The sequence below is a fragment of the Ranitomeya variabilis genome, chromosome 2, assembly GCF_051348905.1.
Source record: "Ranitomeya variabilis isolate aRanVar5 chromosome 2, aRanVar5.hap1, whole genome shotgun sequence".
Classification (NCBI taxonomy): Eukaryota; Metazoa; Chordata; class Amphibia; order Anura; family Dendrobatidae; genus Ranitomeya; species Ranitomeya variabilis.
In genome coordinates this window covers 346,840,170-346,865,088 of record NC_135233.1, presented here as the reverse complement: position 1 = coordinate 346,865,088, position 24,919 = coordinate 346,840,170, and the positions used below count along the sequence as shown (strand labels likewise).

Sequence of the window (24,919 nt, the reverse complement as noted above, 5' to 3'; positions counted from 1 at the left end):
GCCACTGCTAAAAGAGTCTGCTGGTACATTGACCTAGACCACTACATTCCCCTTGTACTCTACACAGCCAGAATCTGACCCTGCTGAAAGTAAGGTTCCCCTTCCCGCATGTTATACCACCTTACACAGGGACAAAGAGGAAGGTGCAGATGAAAGTGCAGGTTCCTTCATCAGGTGGGGGGGCATACTCGTTGGCGACGTCACTGGCACAGGGCCCCTCAGAGTACGCAAAAGTGTCGCTGCTGGTGGGAGGCGCCCCCGCCATGCAAACACACCGCCGTACTTTGAGGGGCCCTGTGCCAGTGGCAATGCGAACGAGTGGGCCCCCCCCTGCTTGCTCAGGATCACAGCACTTGCAACGTTTAAATACTTACCTTTCCCTGCAACACCGCCGTGACGTAGTCCGCATTTCCTGGGCCCACGAAAAACTTGAGCCAGCCCTACTCCCCCCACAACTTTCCCCCAATTCCCTATGCCCAACTATTATTATACAGTTAATTAAGATTGGCAAGCTTCAGAAACAAGAATGGATGTTTTTGGCATTAAAATGGGCACTGTAGGTGTTTTCCTGGCCTCCACTCACTGCCGACTATGCTTCCCCATTGACTTGCATTGGGTTTCGTGTTTCGGTCGATCCCCGACTTTTAGCGATAATCGGCCGACTGCACTCGACTCGACTCTGGACAAAATCGGGTTTCCCAAAACCCTACTCGATCTTAAAAAAATGAAAGTCGCTCAACCCTAGTCAGGACTAGTGGCCTCTCCTAGACAAAGCCAAGCGAGACCGAATCTTGCTCCTAGCCAAAGCCAACTGAGACCCAACCCTGCTCATAGCCAAAGTCAAGGGAGACCCAATCCTGCTCCTAGCCAAAGCCAATCGAGTCACAATCTTGCTCCTAGCATCTGGCAGGGCTCCCACATAAGCAAAACTAGGAGGCATCTACAGTTAGCTTCCCCTCCTTGAGAGGAGAGCCAGGGGTCAGGGTGGAGAGGAACCTGATGGCCACATACACACCCCTAGACCTTTCAGGAGTGAACCCAGTAGATAACCGCACCCTGAGGAAACCTAGACACACAGTGATGGAGTGGCACACAAGTGAAAACCATTAAATAAATAGTTAAGTGTATCTAATGTAATGCTAGTCGGTCCTTCGACTGGGATTTTAAAAATTCCCCATCCTAGTCAAAATACTCGGAAAAGAGCGTGTGCTCAAAAAGTAGGAAAAGTTGAAGTGCAGTGAAAATGTGCCAAATCTCAATTAGTCTCACATATTACAAGAACAAAGTAATGGAGGTGACACTTCATCTCTGGGCCTTAGAGGGAGCATATAACACAGAGCTAACTGGTTGTATTGTAGGTGTCACAATTCCTCCGCTCATTGAGTGATTGCGATGCTGTTCTATGGAAACTGTCTTGCTGAGTTTTCTGTGTCTTGATTGACAGCTTGGCTGCCCAATCCCGTTCTGGGCTGTCGGTGCTTTGATAGCTCAGCTATCCAATCTGAGTCTGGGAGGTGCGGGACTTTCTCCAGGTGTTCTGGTGATTGCCCAGCTACTTTAACTGAGCTGTCTGCCCCTGATCTCTGCCAGATGTAGTTTGTGCTTCTTGGTGTTAGCCTGATTCTGTTGCTCCGAGTTCCGATCTTCTGCTTCCTGACCCTTTGGACCGTGTTCTGACTATCCCTTTGTCTGGTCCTTTGCCTTTTGTTCTGCTCTCTCTTGTTATTGACCCTGGACTGTGACCTGAGTTAGGCCTTCATCTTTTCCCTTGGCTATCTACGTACTCTCTTGGTATTGACCCTGGAACGTCTGACTCTTCTGTCTCACGGTCTGTTCATGAGTAGCGTCACAGTAGGCAGGCAATTTAATATTAAAAGGAAATAAAACAAGCCGGCAGGATTCTGCTTCTGGTTTAGTAGATTAGAAGAAAGCCTCTCTGAATGGCCTCTTAAGTGGGTCTCATCTGAATAGTAAGAAGGTTCCATAAGACGAGTGCGTGATTCAATGACTAAGCCCTATTTGTGATTAGGATGGTTACATATACAATTAATTCTAAACAAGCTTATACTTACAGAGGGCGATCCACCGGCTTTGCTTAATGAACTCCTTTCTTCTAGGTCTTCTATGATAACTAATATATTAAAGTGCAATTAGGTATTTTAATTAGCAAAGGACTAAACCAGCCGACATGCAATGTGGAAACCACTGGTAAAGGGGCTGTCTAACCTGTGGTCGGTATTAATGATACAGCCTCTCTCTGGAATAACCTGCAAGTTTTCATTCTTCTGTCTTCATGTTGTTCTGATAGCACCGTATATAATTGCTATAATATGTCCCATAGCTAATATTTTCCTAGATATAAAAGGGATATATATACTACAGAAGGGTTTATTCACTAAATTAGAAGAGTCCCTTGACATCAGAGACGTAGCTTTGGTTGTCGGCAACTGGGGCAAGGCAAGTATTTTATGCCTCCGATCCATTGGTGCTCACTGAGTCTCATCCACCAGTCCAGTATTTTACACCTCATCCTCTGAGCAGATATAGTGTAATTTGAGGAAAATACTGATGTAGCTATAGTTTGCATTTTGACTGCCTATTTTTTCCTACTTTTTGCTAAAATGTTAAAAATATTTATATATTTTTTTTCTAACTAAATGTTTTTATTACCATAGCCCTATATTTAACCCTAAGCTTAATTCTAAGCCCAACCTTGGCCCTGAGCCTAACCTTGGCCCTGAGCCTAGCCTTGGCCCTGAGCCTAACCTTGGCCCTGAGCCTAACCTTGGCTCTGAGCCTTACCTTGGCCCTAAGCCTAATCTTTGCTCTAAGCCTAACCTTGGCCTGAAGCCTAACCTTGGTTTCAAGCCTAGCCTTGGCCCTAAGCCTAACATTGGCCCTAAGCCTAAGCTTGACCTTAAGCCTAACCTTGGCACCAAGCCTAACATTGGCCCTATGCCTAACCTTGACCTTAAGCCTTAGCTTGACCTTAAGCCTAACCTTTACCTTTAGCCTAACACTGGCCTTAAGCACCAAGTCTAACTTTGCCCTAAAACCTAACCTTTGTCCTAAACATATAGTAATCTTTAGTCCAAGCCATAGTTAGACAGCGAAGGTTAGAAAAAGTGTTAAAATATTACAGCAGATTTTATTAATGATAGAAGAAATTACTTTCACTGTACATGATTTAGTACTGTCTTCAGTCATCAGCTGCTCATCTTCTGTCACATTGCTTGCTATTCATGTAGAGAGCAGCAGGCGAGATGAGTTTATCAACTGTTGTGCTTTACATAGGCAGCCCCCCAGATAACAAACCTCACTTCATTATGCTGACCTTTGTCATTTTGGTTGCTGCCTATGCAGAGCGTAATGCCTGACAGCGTAAAGTCACAAACCCAGAGAATGTAGGAGCCCTGCCCCCTTGTAAAAACCATAAAAATTGCCACTAAATAAAAATGCCAAGATCTCTGGAACCAAAAGCTGAATTAATAAAAAAAAAGAGTGGGACTAAAATAAGATCAAAAATTGGTCACTAAAAGGAGTTGTCCACAATTAGGAAGAATGAGTGTGCTTTATATGGCACCACTCTTGTTTAGAGGCTGTGTCTGGAATTGCAGCTCATCTGCAATACCAGAGACTGCCATGATTGGGTATAAAAAAAAAATTAACCCTTTTTTTAAATATAATGTAATCCTGGACATCATGACACGGGGCACAGCCATGGTTAAGAATAACATAATGTGCCTGCAGTGACATGATTAATGGCTCATGATGGGGATAGCTCGCACTCGCAGACGAGGGAAGAAATTGGGCTGTTTTTGAACCATAGCACACAATGACAACCGCTAAAACCTGAAGACGCCGCTGCTGAAAGACCTTGTTTTACGCCACATTCAAAGTATTGTTATATCTCTATTTTTTAGCTAAAATATCACATTAGAGTCTATGGGGAAATCAGAAGCTGGAACAAGCGATAAGCGGTTCAGCGACCACTGACAAAAAGAGGCTGATTGGATTAGACTGTAATTGATCGGGATCTGGGTCTGAGAATTCTGTTTGTGCTGTTGGAAAATGAGGACTCCTGCGTTTCGCCGCTTTACCTTCAGTCATCCTCTGCTAAGGGAAAGCTGCCATTTTGATGTATAATTTTGTAGTCTAATGTATATTTCTTGGCCCCGCAGTTTTTCTACCACTCGAAAATTTCCAGAGAAAGCTGCCATTTTGATGTATAATTTTGTAGTCTAATGTATATTTCTTGGCCCCGCAGTTTTTCTACCACTCGAAAATTTCTAGACGACAAAAAAAAAGAGAAAAGAAATTGAATCTTGCTAACACAGGTCTGGAGAAATAATATCAAGTTTGTAATGACTTTCATCTATGCAGACTCGAATCGTGCACAATGGATCATAAACTGGGGTCAAAATGGAAGTGTAGAGAAAAGAATTAAATTATAGGAAATTGGGAAAATGTATTTTCTGATAATAATTTTTTTTTCACCTCTTTCTCACGAAGGTGAAAATGTGCTGAGTTTTCTCCTAAAGGAAAAAAAAAGAGAACAAATAACCTATTGGATAGATTGCATAACATGAATTCAGACTTTTTGTAGGAAGGATAAGTAGGACCTTGAGGCAAAATGGTCTCTTTCTCTTTTTTCTGACTATAAGAGAACATTTCACGCCTCTTATTTGTAATATATTCACTCATATCAAAATAAATATATTTTTATGCAATGGCTTGAAAAAGTATTCAATCCCTCATATAGGGCTGGATTCACACTCTGCTGGCAACTGCATCAGATTTGATGGGACGATTAGCACAGAAAAACCATGGAGGACTTTCTCAGGACTCTCCTTTATTAGTGGAGAGAGTGGGGGGAGGGCAACACAACTCCCACCCTAGAGGGCGTACCTCTAGTTTCATGTAACTGTTAAGAAAAAGCTGTTGTGTGTACAAGAGGAATCATACTATTTCTGCCAATTATATGACCAGTTTTTAGCATGGGTAGCACATGTTCAGAATCAGCAGCATGGAAAACATTATAGAGAAGTACTGAGCAGTGTAGCAGTGAATCCAGCTCTTGTGAAAGCTAAAACACTAACACCAGTTCTGTAAAGTACAATAATAAGGAATGATTTCACTAGACTGAACTGCCTGTGATTCTCTACTTTTCTAGGAGGTAGTGCTAGCTAAGTTGGTCACTTTTGCTTTCAAAAATGCTATCATAGCATTTTTGCTTCTCTTTCACTTTTCTCCACTCCCCACCAATAGGCAGCTGTAATCTGATCTCTCAGTAAGCTGGCAATCCATCTTGTCTGAAACAATACAGATTTACCTTGTTTTTTTGAGTGAATGATGAGATCAGGAAGTATAGGGAGTAAAAGAAGTGGCTCATAGGTGGAGAAAGAACATGTTTCTCTAATAATATATTGTAAAGTTTCTTATATTCGATTTTGCTATGGCTTTAAGCAAATTTTGTTGAAACCACAGTGACCATGTGTTTGATATTGCAACTAGTGATGAGCCAAGGTGCTGTGGTAAGGCGTGCTCAAAAAATATGTTTGACTCCCCGCGGCTGCATGTCTCACGTCTGTTAGACTGACGCAACACATGCATGGACTGCCTAACAAACAGGCAATTCCTGCATGTGTTGCAGCTGTTGAACAGCCGCGAGATATGCAGCCGCGGGGACTCAAACATATTTTTTGAGCACGCCGAAGACACTCATTTAGCACATGAGCAATCGTGCTGGAGCGTTGAGAGAGGGGAGATTAGTTATATTTTTTTTATTATATTTTCTACTGTTAGCTTGATTTCTTTATTCAAATCCCCAACACCCCTTTTAATTAGGAGGTGGTACTCATTTCTAGGCCAGCTGCATTGAAAAAGAGACTTGTACAGTTGAGGTTGACCCGTCTAGCTTTCATCTTCAGCTCAGGTTATGCCATGCCAAACTTTTAGTTGCCTCTTCAGCATCTAATAAGATTTTTTTTTTTACCAAAATTTGCAACAATTTCAAATCAGACTTATTTTGACCACCGTATTTGTGAGGACTTTATAAGGAATGGCTGCGTCCTTGTTTTTTTTCCACCAGTCTCTTAACAAATTGGACTTCCCGTAAATTGAGAGGAGGTGGAAAAAAACATGGAACATGTAAGTGGAATGTCTGAAAGCATGTGCCTTCATTCCAGCTGGGAAAAGGAGAGGAGAGCAAAGATCGATCCTTCTTCTCAAGTATTAAAAAAAATCAATGTTTAATGTAGAAACACAGGCTGCAATCTCATTATGGAGGAAAGCATAAGTGAAGACTTCTCTGCTGGGTTGGAAGCCTCGTCCTGCTGCTTATACACTCAGAATATCTGGAGCTGTTAACCTACAGGCTACTGCAGATATCTGCTAAAAGGCCAAATCAGCCACTTAATCATCATAGGCAACAAGAAAGCCAATGCATATGCTGAATGTAAACCAACCTGACCTCTGACAGGTCCATGATAGACCGGGCATGATACTTCTGCTTAGTCCTCATTTCTGAGAAGGTGCAGCAAAAATGGGGTTGAATTAAGGAGCATTGAAATGAGAAGGTGGGCATTGGTCCTCCAAAGCTTCGATATGGTGGTCACCAATGAGATATTAATTTTAACGCTAATTAAACCAAACCAATGATATTCATTAGGGATAGTTAGCTGAAAAAGCCCAGCTGTTGAACAGATGTGAGGCTGTGTTCACACGTTGTGTTTTTGCGGCTTTTTTCTGCAGGCAAAATGTGCTCTCTTTGCAGGAGAGAAGCTGTTTACAAATATCTGATTTTTCTGCATTTTTGCTGCTTTTTTGGTGAGTTTTTGCTTGGTTTTATTCAACAACGATGCAGTAAAGAAGCATGGTTGCATTTTTTGCAGCCTTTTTGCAGTTTATCATTGCTTTTTATGGTGAAAAAAATGCAGAAGGAATTGACTTGCTGCAGATTTCAAACTAGCTCTAGCTCAGTGAGATTTGATGGAGGTGTCTGTGAACTACAATTTTCAAGTTTTGTCACAGATTCCCAATGAGTTTTAGGTCTTGAATGTGACTGGGCCATTCAAACACATTAATTTGCTTTGATCTAAACCATCCGTTGTACTTTGGGCAGTGTTTTTAGGTTCGTTGTCCAGATGGAAGGTGAACTTACGCCCCAGTCTCAAGTCTTTTGCAGCTTCTACCAGGTTTCCCTTCAGGATTGCACCGTATTTAGCTCCATCCATATTCTCATCAGCTCTGACCAGCTTCCCTGTACCTGGTGAAGAAAAGCCTCCCCACAACTTGATGTTGCCTTCACCATCCTTGATGGTAGGGATGGTGTTTCAAGGGTGATCTGCAGTGTTAGTTTTCCACCACCCATAGTGTTTTGCATTTAGCCCAAAGCATTGTACTATGGTCTCATCTGACCAGAGCACCTTTTTCCACATGCTAGCTTTGTTCCCTACAAGGCTTTTTGCAAACTGCATATGGAACTTCTTATGGCTAGCTTTCAAATATGGCTTTCTTCTTGCTTTAATAAAGGCCAGGTTTGTGGAGTACAAGACTAATGGTTGTCATGTGGACAGATTTTCCCATCTGAGCTGATGATCTCTGCAACTCCTCCATAGTAACAGTGGGCTTCTTGTCTACTTTTCAAATTATGCAGAAAAATAAATTTAAAAAAATGCATGGTGCCTACAGTAAAACAAGGTGGTGGCAGTGTCTCTATCTTAACCCGCATGAGTGCTTCTGGTGTCAGGGAGCTATATTTCATTGATGGGATTGTGAATTCATGGATGTTCTGATTTATATTGAAAAAAGATGCTGCCATTACTCGATGCCCTTGGTAGATGTGCACTTTTCCAACATGACAATGTCCCAAAACACATTTCTAAGGTCACTTTTGCATTTCTGAAGAACAGGGAGAAAGTGATTCAGTGGCCATGTGTCTCCTGATCTGATCCCAACCAAACACTTAAGGTTAATTCTGAAGAGACTAGTTGAAAATCGTTCGGGGAGGGTGGGTCATAAAAAATACTAGCTGTTGTGGCTTAGAGTTTTTGATGTGGGGTGTGTTAGGGGTCGAGTTCCCGTCTCTGCACAGGGGGAATCTCGGGCCATCTCCGCTGCGGTCTCCCATTCTTCTCCTGCCGCAGTGGAGTCTGCTCAGCGGAGACGTCGGTCCCAGCGTCTCGCTCAGCCTGACTCTGTACAGAGAGTTACTGCTGCTTTTTCTGCTTCTTCCATTGAAGTCAGTGCTGGGCAGCGGCGAGCAGACGCTTCTGGGACCAAGTCCTGCTTTTCTCGTTCTGAGCATGCCCAGAGTAAGATCTCTCAGTGGAGATCGAGGGTCACATGATCAGACACTGCAGCTAAGGTCCTGTAGGTGCTCACGCTCTGTGACAGCCTCTCATTGGTCCTTGCAGGAAGGTCCTGTATGTGCTGCAACTATTTAAGGCTCGCATGGCCGCATGGCCATGCGCTAGTATTGCTCTTTATTTATGTACTTTGCGCCAGTGTGGTCTTGTATGAGTGTGTTCAGGGACCCGGCTGAAATAAGCCCCTAGAATGCTGGCACCTCTGGCGAGGAGTTTGTATGCTTGGGTATTCAGGGACCTGGCCGAAATAAGCCCCTAGTATGCTGGCACCTCCGGCGAGGAGTTTCGTGTGCATGCATGACCACTGACTGCCCTTGTTTAGGCAGTTAGCCTGTGCCTCTGTGGAGTCTAACAGGGCACAGTGCTTTGAGTTCACGGCTGCTCTGTGAAGTAACAGAGTTAGCTAACACCGCCATTTAGTTCCGCTATTTGCTAGCAGCAGGTTCTCCTGCACGGTGGACCCCGGGCTGCGAACGCATCTATCATAATAAAATCTATATATTCATTTGGTGCATTCCGCTAGCCCTAACAGGGTGTATTTATCAACCCATTTGAGTCCAACTGATGATTTTGTAATGAAAGTTATATTATTAACCTTACTTTCATGTTTTTAACTTTTATGGGTTAAAAAAATGTTCTATGAAACTCAGTCTTGTCAAAAGTTTGGAAATTGTTCTTGTATTCAGTGAGAGATTGATTAAAATCTTACTTTTCAAAGGGGGTGTGCTCATGTATGCCGAGCACAATATATACAATATATATTTCTGTTCTCCATCATTCTGCTCTTCTCAAGCTCCTCTCTTCTTCTCATCTGACTACATGCACTACTGACCCCATTCCCTCACATCTCCTCCAGTCTCTCTCTCCAGTCGTCACAACTCACCTAACTACAATCTTTAATCTCTCCCTCTCCTCAGGCATTTTCCCCTCCTCCTTCAAACACTCTATCATTACTCCATTATTAAAGAAACCCGCCCTCGACCCATCCTGCACAAACAGCTACAGACCAGTCTCCAACCTCCCCTTCATCTCTAAGCTCTTGGAGCGCCTAGTCTACTCCCGCCTTACCCGTTACCTGTCCACTCATTCTCTCCTAGACCCTTCACAGTCCGGTTTCCACTCCCTACATTCGACAGAAACTGCACTCATCAAAGTGAACAGCGACCTTCTGACAGCAAAATGTAATGGTGACCACTCTCTGCTCATTCTTCTTGACTTTTCTGTAGCTTTTGACGCTGTTGACCACCCTCTCCTACTCTCTAGGCTCCAATCACTAGGCATTAAGGACACTGCTCTCTTCCTATCTTTCTGACCGCTCCTTCAGTGTTCTGTTCGCTGGCTCCACTTTATCTCCTCTTCCTCTCCCTGTTGGGGTACCTCAGGGCTCAGTCCTTGGCCACCTTCTCTTCTCCCTCTACAAGGCCCCAATTAGACAGACCATCAGCACATTTGGCTTTCAGTACTATCTTTATGCTGATGACACACAACTATACACATCATCCCCTGACCTTACCCTCGCTGTACTACAGAACGCCACTGACTGTCTGTCTGCAGTCTCCAACATCATGTCCACTCTCTATCTGAAACTCAACCTTTCCAAAACCGAACTTCTTCTAGTCCCGCCGTCTACTAACCTCCCTAAACCTGACATTTCTCTCTCCGTGGGTGGCACCATAATAACGACCTGGCAGCAGACGTGCTGTTTGACAACAATCTCTCCTTCACCTCCCATATACAATCTCTTGCCCACTCTTGCCACTTACACCTAAAGGACATCTCTAGAATCCACTCTTTTCTCACAATGGAAATAACAAAAACGCTCACTGTCGCCCTGATCCACTCCCGCCTGGACTACTGCAATGCTCTATTAATTGGCTTCCCCCTTACTCGACTTTCCCCTCCAGTCCATCCTTAATGCAGCAGCCAGGGTCATCGACCTGGCTAATCGTTACTCGGATGCGTCCGCTCTTAACCAGTTGTTACACTGGCTGCCCATTCATTATAGGATCCAATTCAAAGTACTTGTTCTCACCCACAAAGCTCTCCACAGTGTGGCACCCCCTTACATCTCCTCCCTTGTTTCTGTTTATCGGCATAGCTGATCGCTGCACTCTGTAAACAACTTTCGACTAACCACTGCACTAATCCGTACCTCCCACTCCCGACTCCAAGACTTCTCCCGTGCTGTGCCAATCCTCTAGAATGCTCTACCCCAAGAAATTAGGACCAGCCACAACTTGCACAGTTTTATGCGCTCCCTCAAAACACATTTGTTCACAGTAGCTTATCGCGTTCCCTAATCAAAGTAATTTTATGTGTAAGTGTGTGTGTGTAGCCCATTCACTATCCCCATCTATCCCCCACCCCCTGAAGATGGCTGGACCTTCACTGTAAATACATCATTATAAATATACACCTGTACTTTGTATCTCCCCCACCTCATTGTAGATTGTAAGCTCTCACGAGCAGGGTTGTTTTATTTTGCTTTAATCATTATAATATTGTTAATGCTGTTACTTATGACTGTAGTGTTTGAAACTGTTCAACTGTAAAGTGCTGTGGAATATGTTGGCGCTATATAAAGATTATTACTGTGACAGCCTCCGTTGCTGCTGCCGTGCCTGCCGCCTCCTTCTCTGCTCGTCAACATACTTACCAGCTCTGGTGCCTCTTCCTGCAGACTCGTGTCCTCCTCTTCATGATTCACCGCTACTTCCGGGATCTCGCCGGGTGCGCGTGCGCACCTCTCACTCCAGCTCCCTCTGCGCACGCACAACTCCTCTCTCTGATCTACAGGCACTCCGTACATCCACTCGGTGATCCTGGAGGATCCTGACCCGGAAATCCTCCTGCACGCTGTGTATTTAAGGTGATTCCTTCCTCTACTCCTTGCCTGTCTGTCAATTGTGCTCTTTTGACCCAGGTCCACCTTTGTCTTTGCTCGGTCAGCCCTGTGTTTCTTTCAGCCCAGCCAGACTAGCTTTCCACCGTTCCTAGCCTTCCTTGCCTCGCCGTTCCTGCTCTGTCCGTCTTGTTACCTCTCCATCCCTTCTCCGTCTTGTGTCGCCTTTCTACCAATCCGCCCTGCGTCCTGTTACCCCAGTCTGTCCTACCCATCGCTCCTTTCTCTGGGATCTCCTACTGCTTGTCCCCTGGTGCCAGCTTCCATGGCGATAGTCTCCCTTGGGCCTGCCCCTAACGCTCCCTATATAGGGGGTGGTCTGTCTGGCTAGCTCACCCGGAGGAGGTTCGTTGCCGTGGATCTGCGGGTTCACTCTAGGAGTTCTAAGTATGTCACAATTATTATTATTATTATTATTATTTTTATTATTCTGTCTGCAGATCAGACTGGATTTTTTATGTAACAGGTTCCCTTTAAGGTGCCCTTCTGGTAAGAAAGATGTGACTAAGGGCAGCCAGAATATGCTGAAAATGACCTTTTTCCCTTCGAAAATATATTAGAAAGAAAGATATTGGATCTGTTTCATCATTTCCGTATTTTAAGTCACTTTTCTTTATTGTCTAGTGCGATTATTCATTTTGTTAACATTTTTTGCATCATAGTCTTCAAAATGGCACACAGGGTTCACGAATTTTGCGTATAATCCAAAACACTCTTATTTGTATTTTCAAGTTCTCTTATAAATGGCGGAAAGTTTTGCCCCAAAAAAATACACTTCAAAGGGGGACTGGAGTTCACATGAGCAAAAGTTTAGCATTTTCTTTAAAAGTCAAACTGTCAAACAAATAGAACACAGTTTAAAAAAGGTGAAGAAGGATAAAATGCAAATGAAAAAGGAGTGAAAACACTCCTTGCCACACAAAAAGGCACAAATGCAATAATCCTTTAGACCCATTTTGTTCTTTTTTTAAAGTTTTGGCAAATGATAAACAACCAAAACTAGAGAGACACATGCAATAAAGTATCCAGACCATTGTGTTTCATTTTCTAGAATTTTTGGAAAATAGTCCCTCAAAGAAACCTATATGTTGTAGCAATGTCAACATAAAAAGCCTTAAGACATTGTTCTGGTCAAGGCTTTATTTATTTAGGTAAATTCGATCTACGAGACCTCGGTAAAACTCAGCACACTCATACGTATTCTTCTCTGCTCGGGAAATCGAGAGTAATCACCTAACAGACAGACACCATTGTTCTCCTAGAACTGACAAAATATTTTATGAACAATTTAAAGAGGCTTCCACCCGTGACCTACAATTTAAGGCCTCATAAAACCTCCTTTGGGTGAATTTCAAATGTCAGTTGTGGCTCATAAACTTTCTGCTGCACCACAGCCTCTTGTGATAAGGACATTTCAGATCTCGTTATATTTGGCAATCGGATAAAAATATCTAATACCGGCAGCAACGGAAAAATTGGGAAGATGCCTTGTCGTTACTAACAAATCCTATCTGCATTTTAACTAAAAATTGAAACATTTGAAGCCGTACCTTTTTTAAGTATCGGCCTTATTTTTGATGGATGAGAGCGATCATTGTCTGCTTACATCCTAAAGTAGAGTATTGACATTTCTACCGAGTGTAAAGCGGCTTGGAACGGGTTTCTCGTATATTTAAAAAGAGACTTTACTGTCGAAATTGGGTAATTTGAAAAATATTATCAGCTCTAACACTGGAAGAGGATGGGTGACAGCTGTGTGAATAATATTTAGCGGAAAATAACTCACATTTTGGTTTTATCGCTGGAGCTGCAGCTGTGTTTGCCATTGTGTTTCTGCCTTTTAGATGGTGCATATTGTCAGTCACTTTTTAATATGTGATTATACGCGGGATGTAGCTGCTTTTCTACATTAGATGCCTTGATTTCAGATATACAAAACTGAAATATATTCGGGGTGTGAAGCACAGGGCAAGTGTTCCCCGAGGGTTGGAAAACTGAAAAGGCGCCAACAAGTCACTATGCCTTGGCCAAAAAATTCACATACAAGGCTAGGTCTGCAAAGTGGATCGTGACCTAGTGAAGAAATTTCTGTATATACGTGATCCTCATAATGTTCAGTAGTGGAAAAGCCCTCTCTAAATACTTTAAGGGGTTCTCCATTTTCAAAACAAAAAAAAATCCTTTTAAGAGGAACTAAACAATTCATACAATTTGTAAGGCTATAGACTTTCTATTGTATTCATATTCCGCTGTGTTCGAGCTCAAGCAGGAGCTGGACTGTACTGTGGACTTTACAAAGGGTTATTGAGTGAAAGGTGGGGAGCACCCCACCGTTCGGCTTGCAATTAAGAGGAAAAAAATGCAAAAAATTGTGTGAAAAATTTTGGTAGTCTTTTAGTGTCCCATGTAAAGGAAAAAAACATACCCCAATGACCGATGGTGCTCCTTTGATATCGGCGCTGTGTTTTTCCCAACGATAACGTGACATTATTTTACTTGACTTTAGTATAAGATATCTAAAACCCTAACCCAGTTTGCCTCCCTAAAAAATGCTTAATAAAAAGCGATGAAAATTACATACGTAGTCTAAAATGGTTTTAACAAATCCATCGGCTCACCATAAGCCCTCCCATTTCTCTATTAATGGAAAAATTTTAAAAATGCATAAAATGGTGACACATACCCATTTTTTTTTTACATTTCCAAATTTATTTTTCATCACCTAAATAAAATTCCAGTATATTATATGGTAAAACGAATCATGTCACTCAAAATTCAACTTGTTCCTACAAAAAAAGCCTTCGTATGACAATGATAGCTTTTGGAAGAGGGTGGGGGGAAACGAAAGTACGAAAATGAAAATAGGTCACAACATCAAGGGTTTAAGGTGTAGCCTGGGATTAGAAAATAAAATGGCTGTTTTTTCGAAAACGGTACCACAGGTTGTGTCTGATTTTGCAGCTCCGCTCTATTGGCGTGATTAGTGTAGAATTGCAATACCACACACAACTAATAAACAGCGACTATGGTGGTGTTTTTTGGAAGGAGGCATCCATGTTTTTTTCATACAGGATAACCTCTTTACGATCTTCTTTGCATTGCCCTTCTCCCTTCTTATCGACAGCATAAATATTTAGTAGCAGATAAATCCGGTGTTAATATTATGTACGTTTTATAACTTAGCGTTCATTTATAGAAAACTCTTTAATTTTGGGTTTAGTGGCCGTTCAAACTTTATATTGAGGAAATGTTCAGTTTTTACCACTATTAATACATTATCCCTAATGAAGCATAATGTCTGTAAGGGTTGGTGTATTCATCCGATAGCTCATTTTATCTGGAAAGTGAGGAGAGATGGAAGAATATATATAATCATTCATTCACTTTATGAAGGGAAAAGAGAGCAAAATATATAGCAAAGGGTACACCAAAAAGACGAGAGAGGGCAATCTATGCAGTTCCTTCCATAAGATTCACTTTCAGCATTTAGTAGTGATAACTTTGTGGCCATGATGAGCAAGAAATGAGCCTGGAATAGCAGACAGGAACATGGTTACAGGGCAGGAACATGGTCACATTGCAAGAATATGGAGCCAGGACAGTATGTAAAGCCAAGAGAAAAATGGAGTTAGACATAGCTTGATATCAATCAAGTCAAGGAATAGGAGTAGCACCAGGTAAGGAATAAGGAATGGAGCCAGGAGCAGTAGCGTAGCTACCAGGGGGGCAGAGGGGGCGGTCGCCCCGGGCCCTGTGCTCTGAGGGGGCCCACCTGGAGCTACACTACTCTCAGGGCCGGCGTTAGAGACCCCTGCCTCCGGTCAATGTTTATCTTTCATTTCCCCTGCGTTTGTACTGTGTATGTAGCTAAAGTAACAAGCACGGTACAAACGCTCACAGGGAGTCAGCAGAGAGATGGAAGAGAAGGCCTCCAATCAGAGTGCAGGAAGTGAGTCATGTGATCGCTCTCCTGCAGTCTGTGGAGGAGAGGGGGAAGGGAGGTCACTCACCCAATCCCGGCTGAGCGCGCTCTGCTCAAAGCTGCTGTGCTGCAGAGAAGCGATCAGCTCCAGCAGCAGCAGCAGCCGGGGGCGCAGGGGGACTGTGACCTGAGCTCACTGCCTACACATGTTGTCTGCAGCATCTGACTGGGAGGAGCAGCCCCCAGGACCAGAGGACACTCTCCACACAGCATGATGAGTATCTTGGCACATGTCATTTGCTTTTTGATATGTCTGATCTGTTGCCTTGAATACATACATACAGGCACAGTATATAAAGCAATGAAGGGAATGTCTTGTTTATCCTGCAATCTGGACAGACACTGAACACTGACGTGATCGATAAGTGTCTTGCACATAATGTATTTACTGCTGATTAGCTTATGAGAAGGAGAATGATTATTTTCTTAAGTTTGCGAGTGGCTGGAATCTTGCAGGACGGCTTTTACATGTGGGAGCCTGTCATCATATAAGGTCCGGCCAGCATCTGTGCGCCCTCACATAGTGTTCTAGAATGCTCTCTATGTCCCCAATCCTCTATGCAAGGCACAAAAAAGAGCTTTTATTATAATCACGGATGGCGCAGTCCGGGCGTCACAGTCTTGATCCGGCGCCGACCCTCTTCCTGTGATCGCTGTCCCTCTTCGTGTGGAAGATGCGTCCTACATCATGCATTCAGTGTCCTCTATCGCACTCCCATGCAGGTGGACTTCTCTTTGCCCTGCTGAAGTCCGAGCACAGTATTGTAGTGCGCATGCGCCGGCTTTATTTCCAGGTCATCAGTGCCCTTTGGCCTTTCCCAGCACATATGCACTACTGTACTTAGCTCTGCTTTCAGCAGCCCAGAGAGAAGTGCGCCTGCACAGGAGCGCGATGGGTGACACTGTGTGGATGACGTAGGATGTGTCATCCAGATAAAGCAGTAATGGAGGATGGCGATCTTAAGTCAAGACCAGCGATGCCTTGGTGAGCGCCGTTGGTGAGTATAATGAGAGGTCATTTTTATGCCTTGCGGAGGGGATTGGGGACACATTTATAGCCTTCCTTATAGAGGCTGCCTATGGCGAGCTGCATTATACTATACAGTCTTCCTATGTGAAGCGCATTATACTATAGGGTGTGCCTATGGGGAGTGCATGATACTATATGGAGGCCTATGGGGAATGTATTATACCATATTAAGGACTATCTGGTGTATTATGCTTTATGGAAGCTATCTAGAGGGCCATCATTCAGTGTGGAGATTACAGCAACGGGGCCATCATACAGTGTTGGAGCCAGTTTGGGGGATATTAAGGGGTCAGTATATACAGTGAGGGGGCATCATACTGTGTATAGGGGAGCTGTACGGGGGGAGACTCGGGACTTTATTAAATGTAAAGTGGGCACTTATTCTTATAGGGGAACTCAGGTTACTGTGACTATCAAAGGGTCACACACAAAGGGCATTATTACTTTCTAGGGGACAAAATGTGGGCAGTGTTTTCTAGGGCACTTGCACCCGGCATTACTATATTATAGAGGGGTGCTTTAGAATTTAGAGGGCACAGAGAACCACACAGCAGGTGCAGTAATAGGGACACATACGGCAGCAGGGGCTCAGTATTGCGGTATCAGGTGCAGTAATAAGGACACATACGGCAGAGGCTCAGTATTGGGGTATCAGGGGCAGTAATAGGGACACATACGGCAGCAGCGGCTCAGTATTGGGGTATCAGGTGCAGTAATAGGGACACATATGGCAGCAGCGGCTCAGTATTGGGGTATCAGGTGCAGTAATAGGGACACATATGGCAGCAGCGGCTCAGTATTGGGGTATCAGGTGCAATAATAGGGACACATACGGCAGAGGCTCAGTATTAGGGCATCAGGTGCAGTAATAGGGACATATGGCAGCAGAGGCTCAGTATTGGGGTATCAGGGGCAGTAATAGGGACACATACGGCAGCAGTGGCTCAGAATTGGGGTATCAGGTGCAGTAATAAGGACACATGGCAGCAGCGGCTCAGTATTGGGGTATCAGGGGCAGTAATAGGGACACATACGGCAGCAGCGGCTCAGTATTGGGGTATCAGGAGCAGTAATAGGGACACATACGGCAGCAGCGGCTCAGTATTGGGGAATCAGGTGCAGTAATAGGGACACATACGGCAGCAGCGGCTCAGTATTGGGGTATCAGGGGCAATAATAGGGACACATACGGCAGCAGCGGCTCAGTATTGGGGTATCAGGGGCAGTAATAGGGACACATACGGCAGCAGCGGCTCAGTATTGGGGTATCAGGGTCAGTAATAGGGACACATACGGCAGCAGTGGCTCAGTATTGGGGTATCAGGGGCAGTAATATGGACACATACGGCAGCAGCGGCTCAGTATCGGGGGTATCAGGGGCAGTGATAGGGACACATACGGCAGCAGCGGCTCAGTATTGGGGTATCAGGGTCAGTAATAGGGACACATACGGCAGCAGTGGCTCAGTATCGGGGGTATCAGGGGCAGTAATAGGGTCACATACGGCAGCAGCAGCTCAGTATTGGGGTATCAGGGTCAGTAATAGGGACACATACGGCAGCAGGGGCTCAGTATTTGGGGTATCAGCAGGATGAGGAGTTTGTGCAGGTTGGGAATAGATGGTGATGGGGCTGGAATATGAGAAGTGAAATGTGTCTTTGTTGTAATCTCTGCAGATGAGTTGTAGCTGGAAGAAGTTGTCACGTCGGTCTGGGCCAGATGGAAAAGACGGGAAAAATTAACAATTCTATCAGAAAGAACGTCAGAGGTAAGTAATTATCTGTAACTATGCAGTGATCTCTTATATGTTCTGTAGGGCTGGTATCTACCACTGACCATATGGCGGTAATATCCATATTGGTCTTTATGTAGAGATTATCTTCAGTAATGGCGAGGTCATCTGCTGAGGTTCTCCTCCACTATTAGGGCGCATCACCGAATTGTAATAAAGGTTACCTGGTTAGGGGCCCACTCAGAAGCTTCGCCCCCCCTGGACCAAAACCCTAGCTACGCCTCTGGCCAGGAGTAATGGACTGGAACATGGTCACAAAGCAGGAGCATGATAAGATGACAAGAACATGGAGCCAGGACAGAAACAAGAAGCTAAAATGGAGATCAAACTTATGAGGAATCCCAGGTGTAATATCAAAGGGTCTAGGAGGAATTCTAGTCAGAAGTGCCAAAAGTCAAGGAACAAGTCATCTTATCCACAGACATGATGGGTGGAGAAACTATACCAAGAACTGTAACATGCGTTACGATAACTACCAACATACGTTTTGGCAATATAGGAACACTGTAGTTCTGCCCCCAGTCAGCCCTACTATGTCCAGAAACATCCATCTGTGAGTAGGATTTGTTTAAGCCCTGCCTGTTTTTGACCTCTATCACCCCAAAGTACTGTTTGGGATAAATCAGGACAGTAACGATAAAATCAGGACAGTTGTCATTCATGTTGTGCCGGACACTAGAGTCTTGGAGACCCGGTCATAACCGAAGAACAAGACAACTTGAAGCGGTGTAACTGGATGCAGGGATTGCAGTGACATGCAGGCTTGAAGCCAAAAGCGGGAACCCCAAAGATTCCTTTTGATCCATGTAAGAGGTATAATATTATTTAACACCTATGGTAGTTGTTGGGGCCATGTTGGAGATTTTGAATTGGGGCCCACAATTTTTAAGTTACCATACTGAGGCATACACCACCAGGAGCTACTCTGTGAAGTATACACTAAGAGTAAATGAATGAGAAAACTAACTGGATCATCAGACCTTGATGCAAAGCAACTTAAAAATCATTTTGTATCTCCGTTACAAAATGAAGCAGCAGGTCAATAGTGCTCAGAAATGGCATGGCAACTGCCGCTCCAGGTTAATGAGGCTAAAAGTGCCCTGTTCTGTCAGTGAGGGTTCATATGGTCGGACATCGCCAGTCAAAAAGTTATCATCTATCCTGTGGATTGGTGATAAGTTGTTTTCTCTGGACAAGCCCTTTATTGCTTCGCCGCAACAAGGAATGGTTGTCCAATTGAGACAGGATAACACTAAAGTAAAGAAGGAGTAAATGTCAGCTTAAATTGACCCTAGAATCAAATGGCATCCCAACGTGCCAATGTGGGGGCAGCAGGTAACGGTGCTAATAAACTTTCACAGACTTTAAATGACGCATACATTTTTTCACAAAAATTCCAATCCATTTCCCTATAATCTCTCTGGTCCTCTAGCACTATCATTATATTCATGAACCAGGAGACTCAGGATAGACAAAACTGTGGCTTCTCAATGCTACAATGAGATAACTAAATGATTTCGGAGTCTCCTAAAATAAGCCTTTTTAAAGGCTTATTTCTATTTTCCCCATACAGTAGGTGCTGGGCACGCTTGTGTGGTTACATTCATTAATTTCCATGAGAGTCCTCAAAATTGCTGAAAGCCCCAGCTCGGCGATTTTCAGAAGTCCTGACAAAACAAATGTAGAGAGCCATGCATGCATGGCCACCTCTCCTCTACTAGCCATGAGCGACAGGGACCCAGTCTTGAGATGGATGGAGGTCACAGTGGTGGGACCCGCATCAATCATACATTTATGGCATATTCTGTGGATATGCATTAATTTTAAAAGGTAGGAAATCCATTTAAATCTATTGAAAGGAGCAGGGGCTCGTTATCAACATCCGGTGAACCCAGGCACGTACTGAGGCCTATTCAACTCATATTTCCACCGGCGGCATTCCCTGTACATTCATGGCAAATGTTTGGTATTGTGTGTATGACGTCAAAGACAACTCAATATAGCACGGTGCCAGCTGTGTTATACAGCTAACTCCCATTGCAGAAGTTTAGCCGCTCAGATGCCATTGTCAATTGTGACTGTGATATTTGTGTAAGGTGCCAGAGGGTGGTAGTCAAGGTCGTGCTGCTGCTTTAACATGTCCTGGCACTTTACAAGAAAACCGTGTTCTAATCCCAGTGTGGTGTCCCATGTAAGGTGCGTTACACTCACTTTCAGGATGAAAGCCTCTGCTGTCTTCAATTTCCCATACCCAGAAACAGCCACACACAACTCAAGAGACACCAGGTTCATTTTAACACTCAAAAGTGTACTGGTCAGTTCAAGTACATCAGATTGTATCACACACTATCAGGCACAGCACCCTTCATTACTTCTTTCAGGAACACAGTACATTTCCTGTTTTACTTTCTGTTCCGCGTGGACTATCCCTACGCTTACTGTTCCCTTCAGCCCCGGAGATTTTTCATCCTGCACCACAGTGTTAACGAGATCCGTTACTTTTCCCTCATGTGATTCCACGTCCATCTTCTTCTGTATAGAAGGGGTTAAGGTGCTCTCAATAGCACCTGTTTCAGTCCTTAGGCTCTTGACATTGCATTATCTGTGGTGCCCCTATAGAGGAGGTCCCATCCATCTCTTCTCTTTAGAAATAAATATGCTATCCACTTGAGCTGGTTCCTCCTCTATGAATCCCATGAAGCTCCGTAGGTTATCTCTATATTACGTACACCCCTTTTGTTGAAGGATCCATGTATTACAGGTGAGTTTGGATGTCTTGGTCATACAAAGGACTAACTCCATCAATTATGACGTTGCTGCTGCCATGGTAATACCCTAGATACATTCTGGATTTTCAGCTCTTTTTCCTGGGTCACAATCTGTCACATTTGGGTGATCGCGAGGACAATGGCAGATTTATGACTTGTGATCACTAGCATTGACCAGAGATTTGTGTGTTGTATAAAGGAGCAAGCCAAAAGTCAGCCCCGAGAAGTGTCTTGTGTTAATCGCCTGTTGGCCGTGTTTTATGGGCCTCAGTTCAGAACTCTTGAGTTAGAGGAATTAATGTCATTGTCAGAAAGGATTTCTACTGACAGCTGGCGTAAGGAGCACATTCTCATGGAGCCTCTGGATATCAGAGGTCACACGGCTTAAAACTAAAGGAAGAAGATTGGCCAATATTTACTTTAATATCCACTTTATGTTGTCAGTGGCACATTATCAGGACAATTTTTTGGAGCACTTCAGTATTTTTTTTGCAGAATTTTGCAATTAGTAATATTAACAGTATTGGTATGGAGTAAGACTGATTTATTATTGCCTTTCGTTTCAAGGTAAATTAGAAATGTTGCTATATTTTCTGCATTCTCTTCAGTGACTGAGTCACGTTTTTGTGGCTGAATATTCTTGATGTGGCATTAGTGTGAAACTCAGTGGCAACCAGTGTTAGAGCCTGGCAGCAGTTATACACTTTCCCTACAGTACCCCCTCAGGAAAGATGAAGCATTACACATTTACTGTTGAGAAATGATGTATTATAAATGCAAGTTATCGCCAAGCCAAAGGATACACGCAAGGGACTGCTAGGATACCCAATTGCTGTACTCGGTGGTGCCCTACTGCTATGCTACTACTATGCCCTACTGCTTGGACCCAATCAATGCCGGGAACTGGGGCTCTAAAGAATGAAGGTCAATCATGCGCACTACCGCTCCTATTTATTCTTAATCATACCGCCGGAGATAGGCGAGCAATGCACTTGCTCATTTTCAACACTACCATAAAAATGAATGGAGTGGCAGTGCACGTGATTGACCTTGGTTCCAGTCAGTCAGAGCTCTGCAGAGCTGGCATGATCTTTGGAGATCCCAGTAGTCGGATTCCCCCTCCCCCGATTCAGTACGTCCAAACTTGAGACTACCCCTTTTAAATCAATGTCTTGTTTGATGTGTTTATTTAGGAGGTTGATGCTACCTTAAAGTGGTATTCCCAAACTTAAAATGTATCCCCTTTCCTTAGAATAAGTAATATCTTACTGAAAGCTGAAGGTCTGACCACTGCAACCCACAGTGATCCCAAGGATAGACCTTTGTAATCCTGAGTGCTTGGTTCTACAGCCCCTTCTTGAATGGATTAGAGGTGCACATGCTTGACCTCCGCTCTATTCATTGTGTGGGACTTCCGGAAAAAGACTTGTACAAAGCTCCACTATTCCCGTCAGTTTCTTAGGCATTTAATGAAGGGTAAGTCGCATATGTGCATCTCCATTCCATTCACGATGAGTTCTATTCATGGGTTCTTAAGATTGATGGTGGTCCCAGTAGTTGGACCACCAGCATTCAGGAAATTACACCCCATCTAAGAGTTAGGGATATACCATAGTTTACTGAACCAAGATTATTAAGGGAATGGGTGAACTGCAGTACCAAGACAGGTTATCAAACTTGGGGTTATTCAGTTTGGAAAAACAAAGGCATAGGGGAGATCTGATTACAATGTCAAAATATATGAGGGAACGGTACAGAGATCTTTTTCATCTAGACATGGAACGGTGTCCCTCTAGAGAGAGGGAGGTTTAATCATAATCACAGCCTGCGATTCTGTACTGTAAGAGCAGTGACATTATGGATTCTTTTCTGTGTGAGCAGTCAGATTATGGATTCATTACTGTACGAGCAGTGAGATTATGGATTATTTACTGTATGAGCAGTCAAATTATGGATTCTTTACTGTACGAGCAGTGAAATTATGGATTCTTTACTGTATGAGCAGTCAGATTATGGATTCTTTACTGTATGAGCAGTCAGATTATGGATTCTTTACTGTGCGAGCAGTGAGATTATGGATTCTTTTCTGTGTGAGCAGTCAGATTATGGATTCTTTACTGTATGAGCAATGAGATTATGAAACTCTTTGCCACGTGATGTTGTCCTGATTTATTTACTAATAAAGAATTAAAGGATGACCTGGATGCCTTTCTTGAAAAATATAATATAACAGGTTATGGGTACTAGGTTCTGTGATGGAATGTTGATCCAATGAAGTAGTCTGATTGCCGTATGTGGAGTCCGGAAGGAATTTTCCGCTAATATGGGGCATTAGCATTTGTCTCATGAGGTTTTCGCCTTTCTCTGGATCAACATGTTAGGGTATTGCTTGTATTTGATGTTTACGTTCAACCTTAAAAATATGAAACTTTCAGTTCTGGAAATAATGAGGGTCCTAAATAAGAAAACCCATGTCAGCATCTGATATGGTGTGAACATCTATGCCCTGGTGTTTACTAGGTGGCAAGCAAATGTATAAGAACATGAAAAAAACTCTCTCTTTCTGCATTTCTAAGCCTGACATTGATGATTTGTAGTAAGCCTGCATAAGAGAAATTGAGAACTGGCTTGAGGGCTTTAGCTTTAGATCATAAATGTTTGTTTTTTGTATTTACTTGGAACTTGGGATTAGGACCACATGAATTGTATTTGGGTTATCTTGTATGTTCTCCGGTGTATGTCTGGTGTCGCTTCACTTGTTTGGTTCCATAACTGCTCCCAATGTGTTCTTTATTGGGTATTTCTTTCATAAACTTAATAGCCATATGATAGTGATGCTTGAAATCTTCTAAAGAATGATAAAAGAGTGTAAATCCAAGGCTTCATCTCAGTTATGTTCACAAGTTGCAACCACCCTTGAAGTCCAGATTGTGGTCTTTAGAAGTTCTGATACTCAAAGAAAGCATTAAATATCATAGACAGGGTATGTAAACATTTTACACTAGTGTGGCGATCAAGAAATTGCTGAAAAACAAAAGTTTCATTCAGTTCCCACAGTAGGAATGTTGTACTTTAGCTCTGAAGGCAAAGAAAACACTAGAATTTGGGAACATGGCTAATAGAAAGAATGCGAAGAGCGCCTCACAGGGTATTACTTTGGTAGCACAAAAAAGGTGCTAACCATATGACCTGGTATTCACTTGGACATAATGTGAATTTCGCTTGGTGACGCTGGAGATACCAATAGCAGTATCAGACTGGGATTGAAAGGATCCACCAGTAACATTGACTCTAAGATCCCACTGTTCAGTTACATGCAAATGTTACATTACCCTTATTCACAAATTTACTTTTGCTTTTATATAATAAGTTAGATAGTTTACTGAATGAATGATGCTGATTTTGTGTGTACAAAAGAAATCAAATGTATTGGTCCAACTACTGATCAAGTTGAGGGGAAGTGGCTTACTCCTGCAGAAAGGCCCACCAGTGGATTCAGGTGTTCCCCAGTGGGCTAGTCCGATCCTGACCAAGGATGTAGTCACCTTAACCTTCAAAATTCTCTTCTGGTGTGGACACAGAATGTGGTTTTATATAAACAAAAAAATACCAGACTCCTGTAAGAGTTATTACGCTTTTAAATTATTTTCATAAATCAATAGTACAAGCGGAGATCAAAAATTTTGTAAAATATCTTATTAGAGAAAAATTTCATTTGTCCAACTTACCAGTCATTTCTTCTCTCCCAACACTGATCATTCAATCTCAAGAGCTGCTTAAATCTGTCTACAAATCTATTTCAGTAAGGGATCAAATTATACCTGCTGCTTAAAGTCTAGGCAGAGGGGAAGAGGGAAAAGGACGTGGAGCAGACCAAAAACAATGCAGAGGCTTCTAGTGCTAAAAGTAAACTATAAATTAGGCTGCTAATTAATTCAGGATACAAAGCACATAGTAAGGAGAAAGTAACATGCACTATGAGGGCTCGCCTATTCAGGTTGCTTCACTAAGCCACAGGTCAGGATGAACCTGAGGCCGAGGTCACATGAGCGTATAAACGAATCCATCCGATTTTC

At 43.3% G+C, this 24,919-nt stretch overlaps 1 protein-coding gene across 5 annotated transcripts in view; it reads left to right on the top strand.

The window, feature by feature from the left end:
• The window catches only part of LOC143805813 (leucine-rich repeat and fibronectin type III domain-containing protein 1-like protein), a 797,917-nt gene that overhangs the window by 542,074 nt on the left and 230,924 nt on the right, over window positions 1–24,919 (top strand). Inside the window, exon 4 of one of the 5 annotated variants that reach the window (XM_077285502.1) lies at window positions 11,050–11,238. The exons of the other annotated variants lie outside the window; for them this stretch is intronic. The gene's annotated coding sequence lies outside the window, so the exon portion shown is untranslated. The remainder of the gene's footprint in view (window positions 1–11,049; window positions 11,239–24,919) is intronic. 5 annotated transcript variants of the gene reach the window in all.